Here is a 24,966-nt window from a genome sequence, read left to right as displayed (position 1 = left end):
CCAATAAAAGTCATTAGTGGTCACTGCCACATTTACTCCTTGAGGTCACAGATGCAGGACAAATTAGCTGCATCCAGCACAGGCACCCATGAGTCCAGGAACTACACAATCATGACTTCTAAGATTGTAAGAGCGAAAATAAATACGATACCAATACAAAAACTAAGAACACACACACACCTTGGCTAGTGTGTGATGTTTTGGAGGCAACATTTCAGCAATAGCAATGGCTAAAACTAAATCATTATTTACATTAAGCATGATAAAACTGTCAGTGTTTGCATTACTTACAACCTGGGAAGACTTTGTGATGAGAAAATGACAATATTACCACTTGATTTTTTGGTCTCTATCCTAAAAAGCCAGCAACAAACATTGCACTTATCATATATTCAAATTTAATGAAAGTAGATTATCTAAAAGTTCCTTATGTAACCCAAGGTAGCTAAAACAAAAACTAACTTCGAACGTTTAATCTGTTATTCTTTTAGAGGCAATCAAGTAATTTTCAAAGACCTCCGAAATAAGATTATTGAAATATTTAATATTTCATTTTAAAGAAATCTGCCTAACAGGCTGCTTCTGGATAGAGACCCCACCATGCACATGGCAAACAACAGATAACCCTTCAACTGCCCAAGGCTCCTGAAAGCAGCCGAATGTATCAAGAGCAAAAGTTATTATGTTTTATTTGTCTATTTCTGTACCTTCCAAAGTTGCATATTCAACTCATTTCAAAATTTCTAAAGTTGACCCTCTCGAGTAGATGCTAGGGATCCCTAGACAATTCCAGATATTTCTAGACAAGAATTTTCCATTGAAGAACAACAAATTTCTCAAGATATTAATAGATATAAGAGAAACAAGGGGTTCTGGGGTGAAATGTATTTGGGAAACTCTTAAATGAAAATAATGAAGGAGGCATGTTTAAGGAAAGGCAGATTCTTTTGCTAATTTAAGCCATTAATCACCAAGCACAAGCTAAAGTATGCAGGATTTCCCAACCGTGGTTGAACCACTTTTTCCTGGAATATCTCAAGGGACCAGTAGGGTCTCAAAGAGCACTCTGGAAAATGAATGGCCTCTGAATTACTCCGTTTCCTTAGATCATTAATGACTGTAGGGTCACTGTCACTTGGCTATAGCCTTCATAACCACATCTGCATCCCTTAGCTCTTCTGTGCATGAACTTTTTATTTTGATATAAGTTTAGTTTTAAAGAAGAGTTGGGAAAGACACAGAGAAAGGTCCAGTATACCCCTCAGCCTCCCTTAATGTTAACATCTTACCATGATGCATTTACCCAAACTAAGAAATAACATTAATATGATGCTATTAAATTTGGATTTCGCCGGTTTTTCCACTGACGTCGTTTTTCAATTCCAGGATACCTTGCATTTAATCATCAAATCTTCTTAGTTTCCACCAATCTGTGACAGCTTCTCCATCTCTACTTGTTTCTCATGACCAAGACACTTTTGGAGAGTACTGGTCAGGCACTGTGTAGAATATCCTACATTTGGGGTCTGTCTGACATTTTCCTATGATTTTACTGGCCTTACGGATTTGAGGGAAGAATACCATAGAGATGAAGTGCCCTTCTCATCCCATCACATTAGGAGGAGCATGATATCGACATGACTAGTGATATTAACCTTGATCACTGGTTAACACAGTGTTTGCAAGGTGTCTCTGCTGTAAAGTTACTGTAGTGTTTGCAAGGTGTCTCTGCTGTAAAGTTACTATGTCTCCCTTTTTTTTTTTTTTGCGGTACACGGGCCTCTCACTGCTGTGGCCTCTCCCCTTGGGGAGCACAGGCTCCGGACACGCAGGCCCAGCGGCCACAGCTCACGGGCCCAGCCGCTCCGCGGCACGTGGGATCCTCCCAGACCAGGGCACGAACCCGTGCCCCCTGCATCGGCAGGCGGACTCTCAACCACTGTGCCACCAGGGAAGCCCTATGTCTCCCTTTCCATACTCTGTTAGAAGCAAGTCACTAAAATTCAGCCCAAACTTAGGGAGAGGAGAATTAAGCTCCACTTTCTAGAGCGGGGAGTATTAAAGAATTTGAATCAATGCATTAAAATCCCCAAAGCAATTAATAAATATTTTGGATATGTTTTGAGATCATGCAAATATCCTGTATCCCTCACTGATTTTAGCACTCTCCAATGGATCTTGCCTGCAGCAATTTCCGTGGTGTTTACATGATGATATTCTATTTCCCTTGCTTTTACCTTCATTATTTTGTATTCTTCTGTAGGGAACATTTATTCCTTCTCCTCATTCATTTAATCATTTATTTACATCAGTATGGTCTCACAGTATTTTATTATTTGCGATATGGACTAACAGTATCTTTGTATTTTGTTGCTTATAGTATTTTATTATTTGCATATGGGCTAATAGTATCTTTGTATTTTGTTGCTAAACAAAATGTATTTTGTTGTTTAGTATTTTGTTGCTAAAATTGTTCCAGCTTTGAAATCTCTAAGGTTGCTTCTGTGTCCTTTTCATATGGTCCATCCTTTTCTTTTTTTTTTCCTTAGCATGTCCTTAATTCCTGGCACTTGTTCCAAGTTTACCTTTTATTTTCCTTGCACAAGCCCTAAAATCAGTCATTTCTCCAAGGAACCCTAGAGAAACCCTCTTATTGAGATCTGAGTGCTAGGTGTGCTTGTCACTGGGGTGTCACTGCTTCTAGGTCTTTTCACCAGACAGGGCTAGGTAATATATGTATGTATATTAGCCTATGTGTATACACAAACCTGTATTTCTGTACCTATTAAGTAAGTTCATACTAACGTCTCCAACTCTAATCACGTGCCACAGGGTTATAGTTGGTAAAAACAAATGTACCAATTATAATGTGGTGTTTATTTACAGTTCTTTTTGTCTTTTCCCTCACAGTATCCATTCAAAACACTGCTTTCCAAAGTTACTTAGGTCAGCTCTTTTCCCTCCACTCCTTCAGTGAGGTCTTTTTATACCTCTGTACTAGTTAGATGCATTTTGTTCCAGTCTGCATTCCATTTCCTGACATGTCAGTTGACTTTCTTTTCATCTGCCTATAGTCAAGTTCATTCTTTTTGGTGTACAGTGCTGATTTTGACAAACCCACAGTCATGTATCCTCTACCACAGCACCTTACAGAACTGTCCCACACTCCTAAAAGTCCCCTGTGGAGCCCCTTTGCAATCATCCTCTCCTGGCTCTCTTGGCAATGCTTGATCTTTTTTCTACCCTCTAGCTTTGTGCCTTTTCAAAAATGTCCTATAAATGGAATTAGACAATATACAGCCTTTGGGGTCTTGCTTCTCTCACTTAGCAAAATGCATTTGCTTGGGGACCCTGTACCATCACATCCAACCATCACACTTCAGTGTCTTGGAATTGTCTCCTCTTTTTCCCTTCCCTCTACTACCTCATTCAGACTCTATCTCTTGCTCACAATGTTTTCTGCCGTTAGACCCAGTCTGCTATGATCCACTGCCTGCTGCCCAATTAGTTGTCCACTATCACAGCCATTTCATGTCATTTCCCTGCTCTAACACCTTCAAAAGCTTCCCACTGCTTATAGGAAAAATTTCAAACTCAGTCTGGCATTCACGTCCATTCAACACTTAGTCCTAACTTACCCACATCACAATACCACACTGAAGCCAACCTTACTCCCTCACTGTTCTTTTTCAGGAGCCAAACCTTAAAGCCATTCTCTATCAATATAAATCCTACCCATCCTTCAAATCCAGCCTAAATGACAATTTCTTATCATTCCTCCTCCAGATGCCTTCTTTCTCAAATGATTCTCCTTATTCCTATGGCACATTTTGATAACCTTCTTATAACACCGCTTTGGACTTGAAATGTATTGCATACCTACACACTATGTGCTAGAGAGCTAATGGGTTTTAAATATATATATACAAAAAAAAATCAAAGTGTGGTGTCATAGAGACAGGCAAGCAGAAAATTAAAACATGGCATAATTAAGCATTATAACTGAAGTATATAAAAAGTGTTCAGAGAGCCACAGAGCTGAAAGAGCCCAATTCCGCCTCATGAAGGAAAAGAGCAGAGATTTCCCAGAAATAGAGGGACAGGTGACTGATCGTGACTGATCTCGACTCCTCTCAGCAGGCTCAGCATTGCACTTGGAAAGTAATGACCATTCAATACCCAACTTCTAAATGCTGGCATTCCTCAAGTCTTGCCCTCTCTCTTCTCCCTAGGTGATCTCGTGCAATCCCGTGGCTTTTTATGCTGGACTCCCAAATTATCTCTCCATTAGGAACATCTCCTTGGGCTCCAGGCTTCTGTATCTAACTGCCTACCTGAAACTTCCATTTAGGTGTCTAACAAACACCTTACACTTAATAGAACCGAAATAAAATTCTTTAACTATATGACCACTGCAAACCACCCCCGAACAATAACATCCTCATCTAATTTTCCCCACCCTATTCTTCCCCATTTCAGCAATGGCACAGCATCCACTCCACTGCTCAAGAAACCTAAGATTTACCTGTGAGAGTTTACTCTTCCTTGTCTGCTACATTCAATTTTTCAATAATTCTTCTCGAATCTTTAAAGACACCTCTAACCCTTCAACTTCAATCTCCAGTACCACCACCCTAATTCAAACCATCATCAATAATTCAACTATATAATCAATAATAATCCAAATTATTATCCATTTTACAAAAAGAACCAGGGCCTACTGTGTTTCTCCCTTGCTTATAAGCCTTCACTGTGTTCTAATAACGCAAATATTTTTCCATTGTAGAGAAAATCGAAACTCCCACCATTGCCTTCAAAGCCCCACAGAACCTCCTCTCACCCTACTCCTTTATCTCATATGGCTGAACTTCTAGCTCACGAACATCGGCCCCCCTTCCACCTCAGGGACTTAGCCCAAGTTACGGCCTCTGGGGAAAGTAGTTTTCCCTGGGCTTTCAGATTTCGGGGTTGCCTCTCGCCACGCTCTAGGTCTCGGCTTCAGGATCACGTCAGACTTCCCCTATCTTGTATCTCGGCACCCAGGTCATTTCCTTCCCAACGCTTACAACCTACAACTGTACATTCAGGTTGCAAACTGGGCATCTAGCACTGACCGGGCGCAGAGCGGATGTCAAACATACGACAAAAAGGCTGAAAGCGTGGCAGGGAGAGGAGTTGTAAACCGCCCTTGTCGCCAGGCTCCCGTCAACCCCCAAACTCCCAGAACAGAAAAAGGCACAGAAGGTCGCCCGGCGGGTGACATGTGTGAACACCTCTACCCGAGAGACCCTCCTACTTCAGCGCCGAGCAAGCCGCAAATCCCTCCCGGGAGCGGCCTCCGCACTCACCGCACACGTGTTGCCCAGGTAGGCGTTCGTCCCAGCTCCGCCGCCACGGCTTCCGCTTCCTCGCTTTGCCCCGCCCCCTAGTCGCCTTTTCCTTTCTTCCTCGGCCGAGTTCGGTTAAGGGGTGGGGATTAGCCGGAAAAACGGAAATTCGGCATTTCTATTGGCCCACTTCTATTCTCCCTTCGTCCAGAAGCGCGAGGGCTGCGTCACAGGCGGGGTTTGGCCCTTGAAAGGAACCGTGGGGCGAGGACGTGATAGCGGCTCCTGAAAGTGACGTCATTAACCCTGTCGCTTCCCGGCCGGGGGAGCCGGCGGCATCCCACGAGGGTTGACCAGTTGTGGAAGCGGAGGCTTGGTTGGCTCGGCTAATTTGTAGCTGGAACTGAGGCTAAACTAGTTAACGCTTTGAGAGTGCGTTCATTTGCATCCTCCCTGGCAGTCCAGCGGGGGACGTTAAAGGGAAATCTCGGGAGTCGGCTAGAATTGCGATCTCGGTTTTTTCCGCTTCTTAGCTGTATGCCTTTGGGCAAATGACTGAATTTCTCTGAGCCTTGGTTATCTGATTAATAAAGTAGAGATGGCTAAGTCACACAGGGAAAGCGCCTAGCACACTGAATGATCAGGACAAGCGCTCAATAAACGTTTGCCGCTTTAAACGTCTGCGCGTTCCTCCAGACAGCAGTTACCCCACTTAACATTTCAGGAAATGAGACTAGGATGTTGTCCCCATTTTACAGATGAAGACACACCACAAACCTGGTCTGGTCAAACAACAGAATTTATTCTCTAACAGTTCTGGAGGTTGGAAGTCAGAAGTCATGCTGGTAGCGAGGTTGTGCACTCTCTGAAGGATCTAGGGGGAGCATTCTTTGCCCCTTACAGCTTCTGGTGGTTCCAGGCGTTACTTGGCTTGGGCTGCATGACTTCAACCTCTGCCTCTGTCTTCAGACGGCTTTCTCTTCTATGTCTTCTCCTCTTCTACGTTTTATAAAGACTTGTCATTGGATTTAGGGCGCATCAGGGTAATCAAGGATGATCTCATTTGGAGGTCCTTACTTAATTACATCTGCAAAGATCCTTTTCCCGAATAAGGTCACTTTCATAGCTTCTGCAGGTTGGTACACTGACATATCTTTTGGAGGGCCACTCAGAAAGTTGAGGAATGGGACTTGATCTCAGGGGTGTCAAGCATCAGATTTTACTGTCTTCTAAATCACATTGCTTCCCGCCTCTTAAGGCACTGGCTTGAGACTGATGATTCACTAGACTACGCTTCTTGAGGGCGGGGGCCATCATTACTTCCCTGACACCTATCCCACTCTTCAGCACACAGACCGTCGATAAGTACTTATTGTCTGCCTTTAGTATTATGTTTGGATAAGCTCATAAGAACAGTTAAGTACATCTTTCCCCCTCATGTTATGGACAAAGGGGAAACATTCAGTATTTCTGATCCAGTGAGTCTGACTCCAAACTCAACGTGACTGACCCTGGACGGCTTTCTCTAATTCATTAGTTCTCCAGTGAAAGCTCAAAAGGAGAGAATACAGAACAGGAATGGCAGGAGGTCCATCAACAGCACCTATTAGGCAAATAGTATGGTATGTGCTAGCTAATAATAATAATAACAAAATCTTAACATATACACCCTACCTGGAAGAGATTCATTTGTATTTGCAACACCACAGTCTGCAGCACCCCATATCCTCTAAGACACATCCATGTAGCTGTCTTAAACATATACATCAAACTCTAATATTCTTCTGCCTTCTCACCAGGGAGAAAAAAAGTTGTCACATACCTAAGTCCTAGATTATTATTTATGGTGTTATCAAATCTGTGCTGTCAAAAAGTTGACAGGAGAGATTGACTTGAGTGTTTTGTTTGGAGTGAGTTGGAAGTATCTTGCGGTTTCGCAGACCACCACCACCACCAACAAAATTTTCTATAATTTTACAGTTGACCAAGTTAAGCCCGTTAATTCTTCAAATATTTAAGGATCTAAATGTTGAACGTTATATGTATTCCTACAAGCTTAAAATGCTCTTCCTAAATGATATGGCATGCAATTTAATCAGGACAACTAGACCTGTACACATGCAAGAGGTTTATAGCAACATAATTAAGAGCACTGGCATTGGAATCAAAAGAACCTGGCCTAAAATCCAAGGAATATATGACCTCTGCTGGGCTATGCTGAGGACAAGATAACTAATTTGTATGGGCCTCAGTTTCTGCATATGTAAAATGGGAATAACAGCACTTATCTTTTGGGGTTGCTGTGTGACTCAAAAGCTTATAAAGTTATCAGCTAATAGTAAATGTTTAGTGATTTGTAGCTTGGAGGGGGGGAGACAGAGGGCGAGCGCATACCAAGGTGTATTCAATCGAAATTATTTTGGTTGCAAATAATGGAAAGTTCAGCTAATAGTGGCTTAATCAATAATTTTCTTCCCCCAACAAAAATTCTGAAGGCAATTGGTTGCTGTAGTTCAGTGGCTCAACAGTGTCATCACAGACCCAAGCTGATTTCATTTTTTCCTTTTTCATTTGTACCTTTGGACCACCTTCACCCATTTCCCCTATGCTTGATCCCCCCCTCCCGCCCGACAACCACCAATCTGTTCTCTGTTTTTATGAATTCGGGTTTTTTGAGATTCACAATAAGTGAGATCCACATCGGGTTTTTTGAGACTCACAATAAGTGAGATCCACATATAAGTGAGATCACACAGTATTTGTTTTTCTCTGTCTTATTTCACTATTGTTTTCTGACTACAAGATGTACTTCTCAGTTTCCGGATTTATATCAGAGTTCAGGGCTAGGAGAATGCAGAAAAGATGAAATCCACTTTTGTCCCCCCAGTAGGGCGCTATCCTTTTATCTCAGAGGGAAAAGACCTGGCAGGGTTCCCCTTCTATTTAAGCACCTAGAACTCAGTCACATGGCCACCCCAAGGATTGGAAGACCATCAGACATAATGTTAACCAGGCATTTGGAGTTCATTCTTTTTCCAGTGCTCTAGTAAATTTAAAGGTAACTTGGCAAATATGCTTTCATCCAACAGTAGAGATTTAATTTGTAATTTAAACTGGTTTAAAACTTAAAATAACTGTAGTAAGCTTAAACTTAAAACAATTGTAGTATCCAAGGTAGTGGATCTCAATCTTGGCCACACATCACCTGTGGATTAAAAAACAGCAACAACAACCACAGTAATTCTGATTTAATTAGTCTGAAGTGGGACCTGGGCATTGAGAATTTGGAAAGTTCCCCCAGAACATGCTAAGGTGCAGCTAAAATTAAGAGTTGCTTATTTAGGGAATGGAGTTCAAGTTGGTGATTTGATTTTCCAGTTAACTGAGGATTAAACCCTGTTTAATCCTTTTGCAGTCACTAGAATTAGAGAATTAAATGTATAGTGCACTTGTTTCTGTAAGTAGAATGTCTTGGACATAACTGTATCTCTCTTGTTGCTTGAGGTCTCCTGCAGTGATTTAACATCATTAGATATTGAAAATGGTTTAAATTTGAACTATACACTTCCAAATGTATTCTGGAAAAGATTCACTCTTTTTTTCAATTCATCATGATTCTGTACAATTTTTCTCTTTTTCATAAAAATAAAGTGTTAGGTGTCAGCTCCCACACATCTCCCCTCCCTCCAAATCCGTTCTTTAGAGTTCTAACTAATGGATTTTTAACTAATTGGTATAGTTTCTCTGTTTCCCAAATGCATAAGCAGGGACAAAGGGCATGTTATTGATATAAAGCATAAGTGAGATTTTGGCAAAGATTGGGTTTTATTTTCAGGACCTATTAGAGTCATAAATCCATGGAAACGGAGCAGTTGCCAACACATTTTCATTTAGTAAAAAAGAACTGCTTCTGACTAGAGTAGATTATGTTTTTCAATACCACACATTTGCTAAAAAAGTGCACAAATATAGTCTAAACATTAATTGTGCATTTAGAATGTTCTAGTTACTGTCTAGTAAACATAAAATTGACCTTGTCCTAATTTTACTTTCTTTGGTGACACCCACAGGAGCCACAGAAAGAAAAATCAGACCATCAGAATGAAAGTGTATCTGACTGTAGTATAAAATACCACCTTTAATGAAAGATCATGTCAAAGATTAGTTAATATCACTTAAAGCCCACGAGTTATCACTTATACATGGAGCCTTAACAATGCACCGTGGTAAAACAAAACTCCTCAGGCCAAATGTACCAGCCCCAGGTGTTAGCGAGGATGAGAACAATTAACATGTTTTTGGTTTAAGTTTTTGTTAAATTTTTGTTTTCGGGCTTTATGAGAAGTATTTCCTTTGGAAACTAGTGACTGATTTTGGCTTGTGATTTCCTTGATTTCTGAGCAATAAAGACTTGATAACCAAGCTTATTAATAAATTACTAATTTTCTAACTATTTCTGCCATTTTACTTTTAAAAACTATAGACAGGTTACGTCAGGGCTTACAATGATGTCTAGCTCTACATACCTACCCAACTTTCCTCCTCCTTTTAAGAGGGAGAAAAGATTAGCCAACTAACCTAAGCCCATTATGTCAGTTTGAATTCTCCACGAAACAGACGCCAAGATAGAATTAGAAGGCCAAGACATTTACTGGGGGGAAAGCCTGTGAAAGACAAGGATAGAGGGGACACGAGTAAGAGGGAATCCTCAGACCATAATACTGATCTAATACTGATCTGACACCTGTGAAGGCAGGGACAAAGGGAGAAGGATGTGGTAAAAAAAAAAAAGATCTTTTAATTGAGGGTTCTGAGACTCTGGTAAGCATACCCTTGTAAGGCAAGGACTACTACAGAGGTCCACTTACAGGTATACTGGGGGCTAAGGAGTACTGAGAGGCACCTAAGTGGATCACCTGGGCTCTACAGTGATCCCACACGTCCCCGCCTCCTCCTACTGAGGAGAGTTCATCTCTCCTGCCAACATGGTGACTCCTCACTGTTGGTCCTGGACACAGTGAGTCCAAAATGTCCAGGTAGCATCCATAGTTCAGTGGAACTCTTGCTCTGTCCTCTGCCAAGAATATGGCCCCTCTGAGACAAAGACCTCGAACTCTGCAGAGCCCAGAGCTGTAAGAACAGGAAACACAGATGGCCCCAGAGGGCCATTTAGAATGATGGCAAGTGAGGCCATTCCTGCTTCTGCTCCTTAGGTCTCAGGCCTATGTAGTCTTCTTATAGCACTATATAGAGATCTCTGATTTAGATTTATTCTGCATTCTGGAAGATAGCATCCCATTTTTGCAGATTCTGGACTCTAAGCTGGTGCTTCAACTGCACCTTTAAAAAGCCAACGCCAAGCTCTGTCAGGTCGGCTGCCTCTGGATGGTGCAGTATGTGATATGTTCTGTGGATCACATGACCTCCCTTGTTGTGAAGTGTGTTCCCTACTCGATGCCATGTTGTGTAGTTTTCCATGAGCATGGATCAGGCACTTCTTAGCTCCTGGATAGCGGTGCTGGCTGAGGCTCTTGGGCAGGAAAGGCGAGTCCATACTTGGAATAGGGCTCTATCCCTATGAGGAGAAACAGCTGGCCGTTCCATAATAAAAGGAGCCCAGCGTCATCAACTTTCCAGCAGGTGGCCTGTTGGTCTCTGGGAAACAGTGCCATATCAGGGGTTCAGCACTGGTTTCTGTTGCTGGCAGGTTCTACATTCAGAGGAATCACTAGAGACTGGCTTTGGTAAGTGGAAGTTCATGTTGTTGGGCCCATGTGTAGCCTCCGTCTCTGCCATTGTGGCCTCTCTGTTCATGTACCCATCAGGCCAGCTCTAGAGTGCCCAGGGCTGCAAGCTCACTGATGTCAACTGGCCAAGTCGTTTTTGTCTTCTTGGTTGTTCAGTGTTTATTGCAGATGCCTTTTGATGGGTATTAACAATGTGAAAATTGTCACTTGCTGTGTCCACTCCCATCTGCCTTTACCCTGGACCTCATTGTTTCCCATTGTCCTTTTCCTTCCAGGTCCATGACCAGCTGGTTGGGGCACTGGCCAATGATAGGAATTTCTACATGTTCTCACCTTGGGCCACTTCTCCTTCCGCATCAATTGGATGACCAGGGGCACTGCCTGCCCATTAGGAAGATTCTCCCCCTCTGCTGTCTTTCAGCCTGAATGAGGTTGTAATGCTACTATTTAGTTTCAGTTTGCACCCCCGAGCCTAGCCAACTCACCTGTAAACTACGCCTGGGCTTTCTCCTCCTCCATCAGCTATTTGTAAGGCACCCTGCTCTGTGGCCATCGGGGAGAGACGAGGAAGGGGAGCTGGTGTATCATGTGGGTGATATGGAGGTCTGGGTTTTCTGTTCACACAGCTGACTCATGCCCTCCAGTCTTACTTGGGTTCGATCCCTGATATACCATTTCCATGTTATAATGGATTGTTGCTGGGCCCTTTTCACTTTATGCATTGACAGGTGAGACAGAACCTACCTCCTAACTGGCAGTTGTGGGTGGATGGTCATTGGTACACTATAATTAAGCACTCTGTCTCTATGAGGGCTCAGTAACATGCTAGGAGCTATTTCTTCAGATGCACATAATTCTCCATTACAGATGGCAAGGCCTTTGCTAAAGAACCCCAAGGCCCTGTGTTATATGATCCTCCTACTTGGGTTTACCATGAACTCTGCGCTTGCATCTCTTCTCACCACTGACACTTCCCACACCACAGGGTCTGCCCATTGTTCTGCTCTAAGTGGAGAGGCTGCTTTCACTACAGCCTAGACCTGCTGTACAGCTCCTTCCTGACCCAGGCTCCACTCACAGGTGGCAGCCTTCCACACCCTCCAGCGCATGGACCAGAGCAAGATTCCCAGATGTGGACTATTTGGCCTCCAGAACCTGAAGAGGCCCCCCAGATACTGTACTTCCTTGTTTGTAATAGGGAATCCAAGAGGCAACAATGTGTCTTTACTTTGGAGGGATATCCTGACATGCCCCTGACCCTAAAAATGTGTACCTCCTTTAGCTTTTTAGGACTCCTGAAAACTTTACTGAAGTGGCCTGTCCCTGAAACTCTGTAGAGTTTATTTCCCACCTTCTTGAACACATGCTTCCTACCAAGGTCTCTAGCACGCTAGCCATGTCTTTATTTTACAAATGTAATGGATCAGTGTGATGTTCTGCGGGATGTCCAGATGGTCCAGATCTCTTTGGACTATATTAAGACAGAAGGTGGGCGAGCTAACATAGCCCTGGTGCAAAACTGTAAATGAATATTGTTGTTCATTCCAAGGAGTGTGAACTGTTTCTGATCCTCTTTTCCATCTGTTTTTTCCATCCTATTTTACCATCTGCTGTGGTAACTCAGGCATTTCACCTCTGCTCTGTGATTTGAGTAAAAACATAGTGTTTGCCCCATTCCTCCAGGGTCCTCGCTAGAGTGTTAAATCCCATGTCCCAAGAAAGTGACCCCAAGTCAGAGTTTTCCCACTTGTTCACTTTTACCTTCCAGCCCCTTGGTCAAACATCCTCTTAACCCAGTCCCTGGGTAGTCTTCTCCCCTGACAGTTACATGCTGGCCAACTCGTGCTGGTCCCATGGGAGGGGGGTAGTTTCTCTTCTCCTTCATCAGGCCCAGCATGTCCTCTGCTGGGCTATGCTGGACTTAACCCTAGTTACTGGCCTGGCAGCCAGGAGAGGCAGCGGGGGCAGCTCCTGAGAGCAGGGCATCGGGGAGCAGGTGCTGTCTTGCAGGGAGAGGCCTCTGCAGTGTCTTCCTGCTCAAGCAGAGTGTGGATTTTTACGAGGCAGTGTGGCCACCTCTGCAAGCTCTGCATGTTCAGGGCAGTCAGCAGAGCAAAACTGGGGGCACCCACTCATGTCCCCATCCCATGTCTCAGGGTCTCAAGTTCTCCCAAGCGGGCCACTGCCCTCAGTGTAACAGGCTGCCTGGGCTAAGCGTTTTAAAGATTCTGGGGATCCATGACTCTCTTGGGCTTGCTCTTCACGTTGTCCTCTCCCGCAAGGGACAGGAGCCTCTTTGTAAGTGACCAGAGATGCCTCTGCTTCCTCCGCTCGCCTTTAACTATCTGGTTCCGGGCCCCACTGTCACTCTGCAGGGAGTCCTCCAACTCCACTCCCCTTAGATACACGGAAGCCCCCCATAACATTCAAATGCCTGAACCACCGCCCTGGCAAGGGCATTCCTCTCCACCAGGGGACCCCCTGCTGATCAGTGGTGATTGTTTTTAGTAGTTGAACAACCATCTGTGCCAATGACTAGCTGTGCCCCACTTACCACTTGGATTGGGACCCTCCTCACCAGCCTGTGGTGAGTGACCCCGTCTCCAACCCCATCTTCTTGCCAGCTTTCTGGAACCGCTCCTGGTACCAGTGGTGCTATTTCAAGTTTTCTGGGAAGCAAAAGCAGAGTTAGAAACATAAGATTTATGCAGGGAATAGCCTGTAAAGATAAAGGGAAGAGGAAGTGGGGTAAGAGGAAGGGCCTCGGACTGCAATGTGGGAAGGAAAGATTGTACAGGAAGAGCCCCAGGGAACAGCTCTGAGAATGCTTTGGCCAGGCTGGTGTGGAGACTCAAAGCAAAAACTGGCCGTTAGAAGAGTCCCGAGTTGGGCAGGGATGGCCTGGCTCTTGCATCGCAGCCACGTTCTGTTGTTGGCTTGAAGCAGCCCCGGAAGCCTCTGGCCTTGGTCTGGACACTGTGGTGGATGCCGAAGGTCTGAGAGCTGGAGGCTTTCAGCTAACCCCACCGCTCACCTCCTGCAGCAAGTTCTCTCCTGAAGGAAGACCTGAGTGGTGCACATTCTGCCCGTCACCGTCATATGACTGGTTTAGTGTCAAGACCAGGACAAAAACCAGAACCATCACCAGGGTTTTAGAAGCCTAACCTTATGTCTTTTCTATATTTAGGGGGACAAGATAAATTTCTACCATATACTCTTTAATGTATTATCTAGTATTTAGCAACTCAAAGCAATAGGTCTTCCAAGAAAAATCTCAAAAAAATAGCTCCTGGGACAATAAATTATATAAACTATTGAATCAAAACATGACTTCGCATTGAAAGTAGAAGTTAGGTTTTTGGGGAGCACACAATCCAGTGTTTGTCTTAATACACTTTATTGCTGAGGTTTAATATGTGCAAGGCAGGGTGCTCTTGGTGTCTGTCCACAAGACAGGGACGTGAAAATAACGATCTGGAATTTTTAATTTGGTGGCTGAGTGTTTCACATATATTAACGCCTGAATTTTTACAACATCATATCGTTTCACAAGGATTAGCTGTGTGAAAGCAGGGAACTTGTTCCTCTGTTTGCTGTAATATCTCTAGGGCCTTGCAGATTGCTTGGCACATATTCAGCTGTCGATAATATTTGAGAAATGGGTGTAATTGTTAAACTATAATTGCACAAGTATAAGGATCAGAGCTATTTTATTTGTGGGCACATAGTAAGAGCTTGAGTCAACAAATTCAGCAACTATATTTATTCAGTGGCTACTCTGTCCCAGGCACTGTTCTAGGCACTTGGGATATATATTAGTCAACAAAACTAAGACTTGCTGATAATAAACACCAAACAATAACAAACACTATATAAAGGCATTGTAGGATAGATGAGAAGTACTATAGTAAAAGGAATAGGGCTGGGTAAAGAGAGAACCAGAGTGGGGGAACCGGTTATAACATCAAATAGGGTGGTCAGAGTAGGTGTCACTAAGGAGAGGTTTGAGGAGAAATCTGGGGAGGTTGGGAGTTCGCCAAACATGCATCTGGGAAAGGAGCCTTCCAGGCAGAGGAAAGAGCTGGAGCAAAGGACCCAAGGCAGGAGTCAGGACCCCACGTGACTATGTCTTTGAGGAAAGGAGGCAGGCCCAGGAGGCTGGAATCAGCCAGGGAGAGGAGTAATGGGAAACAAGTTCAGGAGGAGGGCAGGACCAGTTGGCAGATGGTGAAAGGGTTTTTAGGCCATTTTAAGGACTCTGGGTTTTATTCTGAGTGAAAAAGAAGAGCCGTCTCAGGGTTCTGAGCAGGGGAGAAAAATGATCTGACGTTGAAACAATAAACTTCTGTAGGATTAATGAATATGTGAGGTAGATAGAATCATGCTACTTGATTGCCCATGAACTGGTTCAATAAAATGATACATATTTTTTTTTGCTGATTTTTCCTGATACTCATTCTTTATCTCTAGGGAGCTGCTTGTCTTACGTAACTTTATCATTCCCACTTGCAGCAGCAGCAGAAGGAATTATTTGCCAACCACTTAATCATGACTAACTAGATACCGTTGGATAGTTTCGAGAGCACTTTTCATATGTATTATGTCACTCAAATCATCACAACTATATCTAGTGTTACATTACTGATATATCACTAATACAGAAACAAATTCAAAGAGACAATATATATATTGCCCAGTCACACATTTAATAAACGGCAGAGTATGAATTTTGTGTCCTCACCTAGTGTCTGTAAACCTACATTCTAGGTCCTAAAGACAGAAAGTGGTTTAACTACCCTAGGAGGGGTTCACAGTTAGGTGGGAGGCCAGGAGAGGAATAAAGAAAAAGATGGTACATATCACAATAAAGAAATAAAGGCAAAGTGCCAAAGTTATGGTGTGTTCAGCAAAAAGATCCACAAAGAGGACAACGGTCCTGATGGCGGGTGGCCTCAGATACACTGAAGCAGCGGGGCGTGCGGCTCAGGTGGTGGGAATGGTGCCGGCAGATGCTTGGGGGTCAAGATGAGCATTGTGTCCTCCGGGAATGGTTGGAACCTCCATTGTGAGTGCAAGGAAGTTGTAGGAGACAGGATTACAGAAGGTCGAAAAAAGCCACATGATATAGAATCTTAAGCCATAGGCTAAAACCATCTGTACTTTTCCCACTGCAAGTTGCCAATGATTTCTGAGTGGAGATGATGTTGACAAAAGTTTTGGGGTTTTAACCTCCTTGAACTTTTAAAGAAAGTTCAATATAACATGACTGTTTAGTGGGGGTTGACATGAGAGGCAATGTCTTAGAATGAGTTCCTCCACAAGTCAACCTTAAAACCAAGATTCAAGCGAAAATAACTGATTTTGGGGGTGGTGCCAGGACATAACCAACATGGGACTGGGGGAGAGAGATAGGGAACAGGAGGCAGACAGTAAAGTATTCAATGTCAAGTAATTTATCATCGTGGATAACTGGACATTAGTCTTGTTGGGGGACTCTGGGAGCCAGTGTAGAACATACAGCTCAGAGGCATCCTACCCAAAGGATGTAGGAGCTGAGGTGTTTATACATGAGCTCCCAGCAGTCATTGGCTGAGGGCTGCTCCGGGGGGCAGGGATTCGAGGTTCCCCAGAACTGCCAGCCTGCCACATGGGCATCCAAATGGCATCTGGTAGCATCGGAGAAACAGACATAAATGCACCTGCTGGCAATGGGGCGGGGGGCAGTGTGCAGAATAGAAAGGGGTGGGTGATACGGACAGGCTATTGGCAGGATCTGCTACAGGCGGGAGCAGCAGTAGATTAAGACTCCTAAGCAGAGAGTCACATGGGTCCAGACCAATGTGCTGACAGCAGGAAATGAAAAGAAGGAACAGATTTCAAGAGCTTTTATAAGGAAGAGTTGCAAGGCTTGGTTTTATAGACCCTTGCTTTATAAGGCAACAAGGGACTCTGTCCACTTAATGACTGTGGAGTTAACCTCTGAAAAAAGTTCACCTGCCCCACATGTATTCTTTTTAATACATTAGGGAAAATAAGCACTTATAAGACTAATCATTTATAACACCTATGAAATACACATATTAGGGAAAGATCTGGGGAAAGGTATGGTAAAGCTTCTAAACATACTCATGGGAGAGTAACACACATCCAAATTCCAGACTTTCTCATTTCAGCCAATCTGTCTTTTGCATGGGAACAAAAGAAAAAGTAATGAAGAAATAATGTAAACCAAGGAACATTACCTATGGATAACGGAGATAAAAAATAAGCTAAGTATAACCTAGCAGTTTGTTCAAATATTTCAAGCAGGAGTTTTTGAGAAAACTCACCAAAGACTGAAGACAGAAAATGGAAGAAGCATGGGAGAGTAATTTACTGAGGCGTTCATTCAACCTCACTCTCAAAGCTGTCACTAAAAAATAAGAGGTCTTTTCCCCTTTTCTCACCCCTATGCTCCTTGGCAGGATAGTCAGACTTATTAAAAAAAAAAAAAAAAAAAAAAAGGGAAAAAGAAAAAGGCTGTGTTCCTGGAAGAATGGAGCTGAAACGTCCAAGAAGGAAAACACTGCAGGGATTGGAAGGGCAAAATCGGGGAGGTGATGGGCAGTGGAGTGGAGGCGGGGTCAGGGACTCCTGGAATGTAGGGGATACAAGGTGGAGCAGGGCCACCTGCCTCAGAAGGTCACGGGACCAGGGAAATGGGCATTTCCTCGGCCGCCATCACAAACTAAAGATTAAAGGCTCACTCCTCAGTTCTGTGGGCAGCTGACACCGGTAGGATTCTTTAAGATCCATGAACGAGGGAGCGGTTTCCACAAACCCAGCTGAAAATATTCACTACCTCTGGCGGTTGGGAGCGCAGCCAAGTCAATCTGATTTCAAAAGAAAAAATGCTGATTCCTGCAGCAAGTTCATCCCTGCAGTAGAGGAAATATATAACCTTTACTTTCTTGGTTCGCTTTGTTGGAACTATGCGCGCCGTTCTGAGGCTCAGATGGGAGGGCAGCGAGTCATATTTTGCCCAGTGTATGGGTGGAACCATCCTCCGCATGACTTTTCCCAGACCTTGCTCGTCTGTGGAGGCTCCTCCCCACTGACATTCTCAGTGACGCAACGAGAATTGAGTTTTTCCCCTTTCTTCTCCTAAATTCTTCTCATCTTTCCATCACATTTGACAGGAGAACAAGAATGGGCACATATGCCCAAGGGGATGGAGATCTTTGAAAGGTACATATTTGAAGGAAAAAGGAAAAAGCAAGGAGAACAGGAAGACGAAATGGGAGCGTGAAGCAGAAGAGGAGGCTGGGGTGTAGGGGGGAGGAAATGGAGAAAAAGCAGAGTAGAAAGGCTGAGAGAGGAGAGGGAGGGAGGGGACAGGCTTGGTCACCCTCCGATCCTTTTGCTTAAAGAATACCACAGATGCTGACCATTCAGGGCTCCTTCCTGTCAGTGAGACAATCTGCAAAAGTACATTTGGGCCAACTTTTTTTTTTTTTTTTTTTTGCGGTACGCGGGCCTCTCACTGTCGTGGCCTCTCACTGTCGTGGCCTCTCCCGCTGCGGAGCACAGGTTCCGTACGCGCAGGCTCAGCGGCCATGGCTCACAGGCCCAGCCGCTCCGCGGCATGTGGGATCTTCCCAGACCGGGGCATAGAACCCGCGTCCCCTGCATCGGCAGGCGGACTCTCAACCACTGCACCACCAGGGAAGCCCTGGGCCAACTTTTATAGACATAGGGAAACTAGCCAAATGCCTCCTTGTAATATTTAATTTATTTAGTGACATGAACATACTCAAAGCCACATTTAAAGTAAGATACAAATTTGGAAATATTATTTGCTTTTATGTTTCATTTAATAAAGCCTTTGTATTCATTGTTTGGGGTTTTTTTGTCTAGGATGTCTTTTTTTTTTTTTTTAGCTTTCCTTATTCATATTCGTTTTTGATGGAAGTATCCTTGTCATCAATAGAGGCACTTTTGGAGTCACCCAATGCTGTTTTCAGAAAGGACTTTCAACATTCAAGTTTACGACCCAGGAATAACGACTGTATAATATTTCTTTGCCCCTTAAAAAAAAAACAAAAAACAAAAAAAAACTGATTCTCTCAGGAGCCTTCTACTCACATCCAAAATCTGCAATGATCTGAACTAGTTTATGGTTCATCTTCTCTAAGCAATATTCTATTTTTCAACATAAGGTAATTGAGAGAAAATCTTATAAATGAGAAAGTCTGTAAGGACTGGATTCAAGGGTGATTTGCTTTCATTTTTCTTTGAAGTAAAATTCAGGCAAGTATGACACAGTTTTTCTAGAAGAGAGAATTTGATGCTCAAGGCAAAGATGCTTAGTTTTAGCTTAAAATACTCCAGAGACTCCTTGAGACCTCTGCTGTCAGACCAGACTTGGAACAAACTCCAACTGAATTACACATAGAGAACACCTTCTAGGAGGTACTTTAGCTTCCATTAGGTTCTGGACTATTTTAGCCAGGTCAGCCTCTCCAGAAACTATGCCGTGAGGGAGCCTCACCTGTCACCAGCGGTGGTTCTCAACTGAGACTATTCTGCCCCCCAGTGGTCACCTGGCAATGCCTGGAGATATTCTGGGTTGTTACTACTGGGATGTATTCGTCAGAGTTCTCCAGAGAAAAGAATCCATAGGATCTGTGTATATGTACATAGAGAGAGAGAGACGCTGATTTTAAACAATTGACTCACGTGATGATGGAGGCTGGCAAGTCCGAAATCTGTAGTTCAAGTCGAAAGGCAATCAAGATGAAGACCCAGGGAAGAGCTGACATTGCAGTTCAAGTCCAAAGGCCGTCTGCTGGCAGAACTCCCTCTTGCTCCCAGGAGGTCAGTCTTTTGTTCTATTCAGGTTTTCAACTGATTGGATAAGGCCCACCCACCTGATAGAGGCAATCTGCTTTCCTCAAAGTCAACCAATTTAACGCTACCTCATCCAAAAGCACCCTCACGGAAACAGGAGGTGATGGGACTTTTCCACTTTGTAGGGAGCCATCAGGTTCATCTGGAAAGAAATCGATGGGTGAACACATCTTAATGAAGTTCACTCTTCCCTTCTCTTTCCACTCTGACTTGCTGGGAAAGAGAACTATTCCACTGAGGCCTACCTATAACGAGCCCACTGGCGTGGGACTTCTGAGCAGACAGAATGTAATTTCTTCATGCTGATGCCTCGGTCAATCTTTCAGCTGCAGAAATGTGCTGAGGAAAAGGGAAGAAAAGAGGGTTCATGGTAGCTCCCCTGACCTGGATAAAATGTGAGCTCAGATGTCCCTGGAGTAAAACCAGCATCTGAGTGGAACTGTCACTGGACAGTGTAGCCAACCGAAGCAGCGCAAAGGCACCCAAACTGACAATGAACTTGCGGAGAGCAGCAGAGCAAATGGGCCAACGGTGCAAAGGCTGCATTCACTCATTCCTCATTCATTCACTCATCAAATAACTTGCGCTAGGCTCTGAGCGAATAAGGCAGCCTGGTGTCTGTTCTCATGCAGCCTCACGGAGAAAGAAGTGCAGTTAGAAATACGCCATCGAGGAGAACGTTGCTCTGGATGGATTTACAACCTCATTTAGAGGTGACTTTTGCTCTACGCTGGTGGGAAAGAGTCCCGGATTTGGGGCCAAAGCTGGATTCAAATCCTAACTCTTAGACTTCCTGGCTGCCAAGTCAGCGATCTTCTTGGATCTCCTGTAAAACGGGGCAAAAAACATCTGCCACCCCACCTGTCACGTGGACGTAATGTGAGAAGCAAAGACAATAATGCATGAAATGCTTTGCCAGTTCTAAAGTCCTGAATCAGGGCTTCTCCTCCCTGGCTGCACACCTGGTAGCTTTTTTAAACTACCAATGCCTGACACGCCACAACGCCCCGCCCCTCACCACTAGCTCAGACTAATGGGGTCAGGCTCCCTTAGCGGAAGGATCTAAGCAATGGTATTTATTAAAAGCTCTCAGGAGAAACTAAAGCAAAGCCACCCTATACAAGCACTGCCAATTTGCATACTGTTACTTCCCCAAAGTAATCATATTGAAAATTTGCCACTTAGTGATCCTTGCATCCCAAGGTTGGTTCAAATTTGACAGAAAAAGTAGATTTGGGCCACTCTGCTTTGGGGGGGCCTGCTTTAATGCTACAAGCAACAGAGAAGCCTGCTATATAGCTCGGAATAGGAAAGTCATCCACTGACCTCACAGGCCAGGAGAGTCTTGAGTGGCGGCTGGGGGACAGATCTCACTGCAGGCGTGAAAGACGGTCCATCCATCAGGTACAGCGTGACCTCCTAATGGCAGGAAATAGGACTCATACAACAGACATTGGATTTTCTGCTGTGACTGGTACTTTTTTAGATGTTAGGGATACTATCATAACCTGAAGAGACAACAATCGCTACTCTCATGGAGATCATGTTTTAGCAGGTGGAGGAAGACAATACAAATTAATAAGTAAAATACATAAAATGTGAGATGGTGATAAGTACTACAGAGAAAAGTAAAATAAGGGGTATGGGTCTCTGGTCCCGTGAAAGAAGTGAGAGAGTGAGCCATGTTGGTCCCTGGAGGAACAGCGTTTTAGGCAGAGGGAACAGCAAGTAAAAATGTCCTGAGGCAGAAACATGCCTGGTTTGGTTGAGGAACAGCAAGGAGGCCAGTATTGTTGCTGACGGTGAGGGTAGTAGGAGGTGAGATCAGAGAGTTATCCGCAGGCCTGATTACAGAGGCTTGTAGGATATTGTGAAGACTTATTCTGACTCTGAGTGAGATAGATTTTGAGCAGAGGAGTGGTATGATTTGACTTGTGTCTCTATAGGCTCACTGTCTGCCACATGGAGAATGAACTCAAGGGGACAAAGGAAGAAGGCAGCCCAGTTAGGAGGCTGTTCTGACAACCTGAGAGGAAAGGCTGGTGGCTTAGACCAGTGAGGGGGCAGTGGAGGTCGTGGGAAGCGGCTGGGGGAGGGAGGAGAAGTAGCAGAGCCCACGTCAGGAGCTGGCGCCACAACTGATGATTCATGGACAAATTGACCAAAGCGAGGAAGCAAACCCAGGGTCAATGTGTCAGAAACCCAGAATCCACTAAGATCAATGCCACCTGAAGCCTCAAGACAGACAGAAAAGGAGCCCCCCACAGCCTTCCTATCTCTCTGTGCACCTTGCATTTGAAACGCTCCAAGCACTAAGACAAATAAAAATGCTTTTTTGAGGGGAAAGAGACTGTCACCATTATAGAAGCCCTGTGAGCATGGGAATTTAAACACTGCCAATCACTGCCCACTGATGAACATTTCTAAAGGGAGACATAAAGTGTGATTCTGCAAAACCTGGCTTGAATATCATCATGGATCAAATTTGTGATATTGGGAATTGGCAAGCCCGGACATGTGTAGTGGAAAGAAAGTACATGGGGTAGGGGTAGAGCTAGGCACAGACCATTCTAAATGCCAATGTGTTCTGCCCTGAATGTTCCTACCTGCAAGACAGACAGAAGTGTGTGGCTGAGGAAGAACATCTGCCACCAGGCGGCACTATTTCCCCTGAAATGTCTGACACAGGATGGATGGGTGACTCCTCAGCAAGCTAGAAAGGAGAGTCCTGATTATTAGTCTCTCCTAAAGTCGAGTGCCTGGAGCCCCAGAGGCAAGGGGTGAATGTGGTCCTACCTGTTCTTTGGCAATTCTGCAGGCTCCCTTGGCACAGAGTGACTTGAAGGATTCTGTTCTTCCCAGTCAAGCTCTTGACAGAGTGTAATACAAGAGTTCTTAGCCCTCTGGCATTCGGCTGAGGCTTCTGAACTCCTTCTCAGCATTATGTTTTTAAATGCATAATATTTAGAATGCAAAGGGTTACAAAGTAAGCCAATTATATTGAAATTCAATCATCAGAATACTAAAGAAAATGTGAGATACAGGAATACGTGTGCTTCTTTATTAATGCAGTAAATGAGATCCGGGGGGGCCTCCTGCCCATGGTGGTTTTGAAATACTAATGGGCAAAAATGATATTTCAAGGTATCTGCAACAACTGTAATGTGATGTTTGTGGTGGTTATATTTGATGGAATAGATTAATTTTAGTGAGAGGCTGATGAAAACAAAGATGCATTTGATTTTTCTCTCTGTCGCACCATTTTAGTTCATGGACCGCTTGAATTCTGTCCAGAGACCTCAGGAAGACTGGAAGACCCTGGTTGATAATCCTTGTTCAGTGCCTCTTTAATGAGCCAATCACGCATATTGCCATTTGAAGAAAGCAAAACATCCCTCAAGCTAGCCAGGCTCCAGTCGAAGAAGGAATGAGTTCATTACAATCCTTCCCCCGTCTAGTCCCCCTTTCTGGTCACGCCTCTGAAGCACTGCGATTTCTTTAACACCTTCTCTTCCTGGAGTCTCTCCTCTCCTCTTTGGCAGCTAAAGCCAAAACCGCTTCCTGGCCCCTCTTTGCTCCTCTCTTTCTTTCTTTATCCAAAAATCAAGATGAAGGACTACTTCCCTGGTGGTGCAGTGGTTAAGAGTCCGCCTGCCAATGCAGGGAACACGGGTTCGAGCCCTGGTCCGGGAAGATCCCACATGCTGCAGAGCAACTAAGCCTGTGCGCCACAGCTACTGAGCCTGTGCTCTAGAGCCCGCAAGCCACAACTACTGAAGCCCGCGCACCTAGAGCCCGTGCTCTGCAACAAGAGAAACCACCGCAATGAGAAGCCTGCGCACCGCAACAAAGAGTAGCCCCTGCTCGCCGCAACTAGAGAAAAGCCCATGCACAGCAACGAAGACCCAACCCAGCCAAAAATAAATAAATAAATTTATTTTTAAAAAACCCAAAACACAAAATCAAGATGAGTCTCACTCAGTCCCAGAAATAACGCTGAGTCGTTTGTCCTTTGGTTTTCCTTGCCTTTCTTCTCCCTCCAGAGGTGAGAAGGAAGAGGGAGGGTGTAGTAATTGATGAAAGCCAGCAAAGTCCAACTGTTAGAGTAACAGAAAATATGGCAACTTTTGAGTCTCTAAGTCATTCTACCTAAAAACCTCCTTCCCTCACTCCATTAATCTCTAGCCCCCATCCTGCTTTACTTTCTTCACCACTTTTAACCTTATCTAAATTATCTATATATTTACTTTATTGCTGTCTGTTTCCCACACTAAAACTGAGCTACAAAAGGGCAGGGATTTGTCTGTTTCACGTCAGTCTCCCTAGTGCCTAGAATAACAGGACTGGGTGTGTAGTAGATGCTCAAGTAATACTTGTTAAAGGAACGGGCCAGACTGGAATGGGATGGGAGTGCAAATAATTCATTTATTTCAAGTTTTCAGTCTTTTTTCTACCACTGTATTTTATTGATGCTGGAAGAACAAAAATACCATGGGTGAGTTCCCCAGAGGGTGACTTCTTAAGGATTAGACAAGTAAAACAGAGAACAAGCTTTGGTTTGGTAATTACAAGTAACACACTCTGCATAAATATCTTAATTTTATGTAATGCAAATGCATTTAAGCCTTTTTATTTAGGTTAGAGATATTTTACGAAAATAAATATTTTCTCCTCTTTTGAATTTGAAAAACAGAAACCCTGTTTCATACTATCTCTCTGCAAACGGCTTGTGGGTCTTGAGTGAATTTCTATTAAATATGATATCAAATATATATAATAAGGTTATACTTAGCTATATACATATTGCTAAATAATAGAGGCTGGGATAAATTTTATACAAACACACAATCTCTTAACAGTACAAATGAAAATTGGTACTTTTATTATTAATAATTTAATTTCTCTGTAAATTGTCTTACTTCATCATTATGCACAAGATAGGTAAGGACATTTTGTCATTTTACTTTTGTGCCTTTTGGCCCAGGCAAATCAAGGTGCAGGTA

General features: G+C 43.9%; 1 protein-coding gene across 5 annotated transcripts in view; it reads right to left on the bottom strand.

Annotated features, from left to right (window-relative positions):
- Positions 1-24,273, bottom strand: part of PUM3 (pumilio RNA binding family member 3) — a 58,537-nt gene extending 34,264 nt beyond the window's left edge. The window contains exons 1-5 of one of the 5 annotated variants that reach the window (XM_029203015.1): positions 23,942-24,273; positions 21,290-21,382; positions 20,209-20,302; positions 19,793-20,105; positions 13,629-13,743 (exon numbers count right to left, since the gene is read on the bottom strand). The gene's annotated coding sequence lies outside the window, so the exon portion shown is untranslated. Of the gene's footprint in view, positions 1-5,348; positions 5,535-13,628; positions 13,744-19,792; positions 20,106-20,208; positions 20,303-21,289; positions 21,383-22,569; positions 22,620-23,941 lie in introns of those variants that run through there. The other 4 variants (XM_029203013.1, XM_029203014.1, XM_029203016.1 and 1 more) reach the window with 4 other exon arrangements.
- Between the last annotated feature and the right edge of the window lie 693 nt (positions 24,274-24,966).

This window comes from Monodon monoceros, unplaced genomic scaffold, assembly GCF_005190385.1.
Source record: "Monodon monoceros isolate NGI ecotype Baffin Bay Population unplaced genomic scaffold, NGI_Narwhal_1 Super_Scaffold_5, whole genome shotgun sequence".
NCBI classification, from domain to species: Eukaryota; Metazoa; Chordata; class Mammalia; order Artiodactyla; family Monodontidae; genus Monodon; species Monodon monoceros.
The sequence above is the reverse complement of the archived record's forward strand: the minus strand, read 5'-3'. Positions and strand labels throughout refer to the sequence as shown.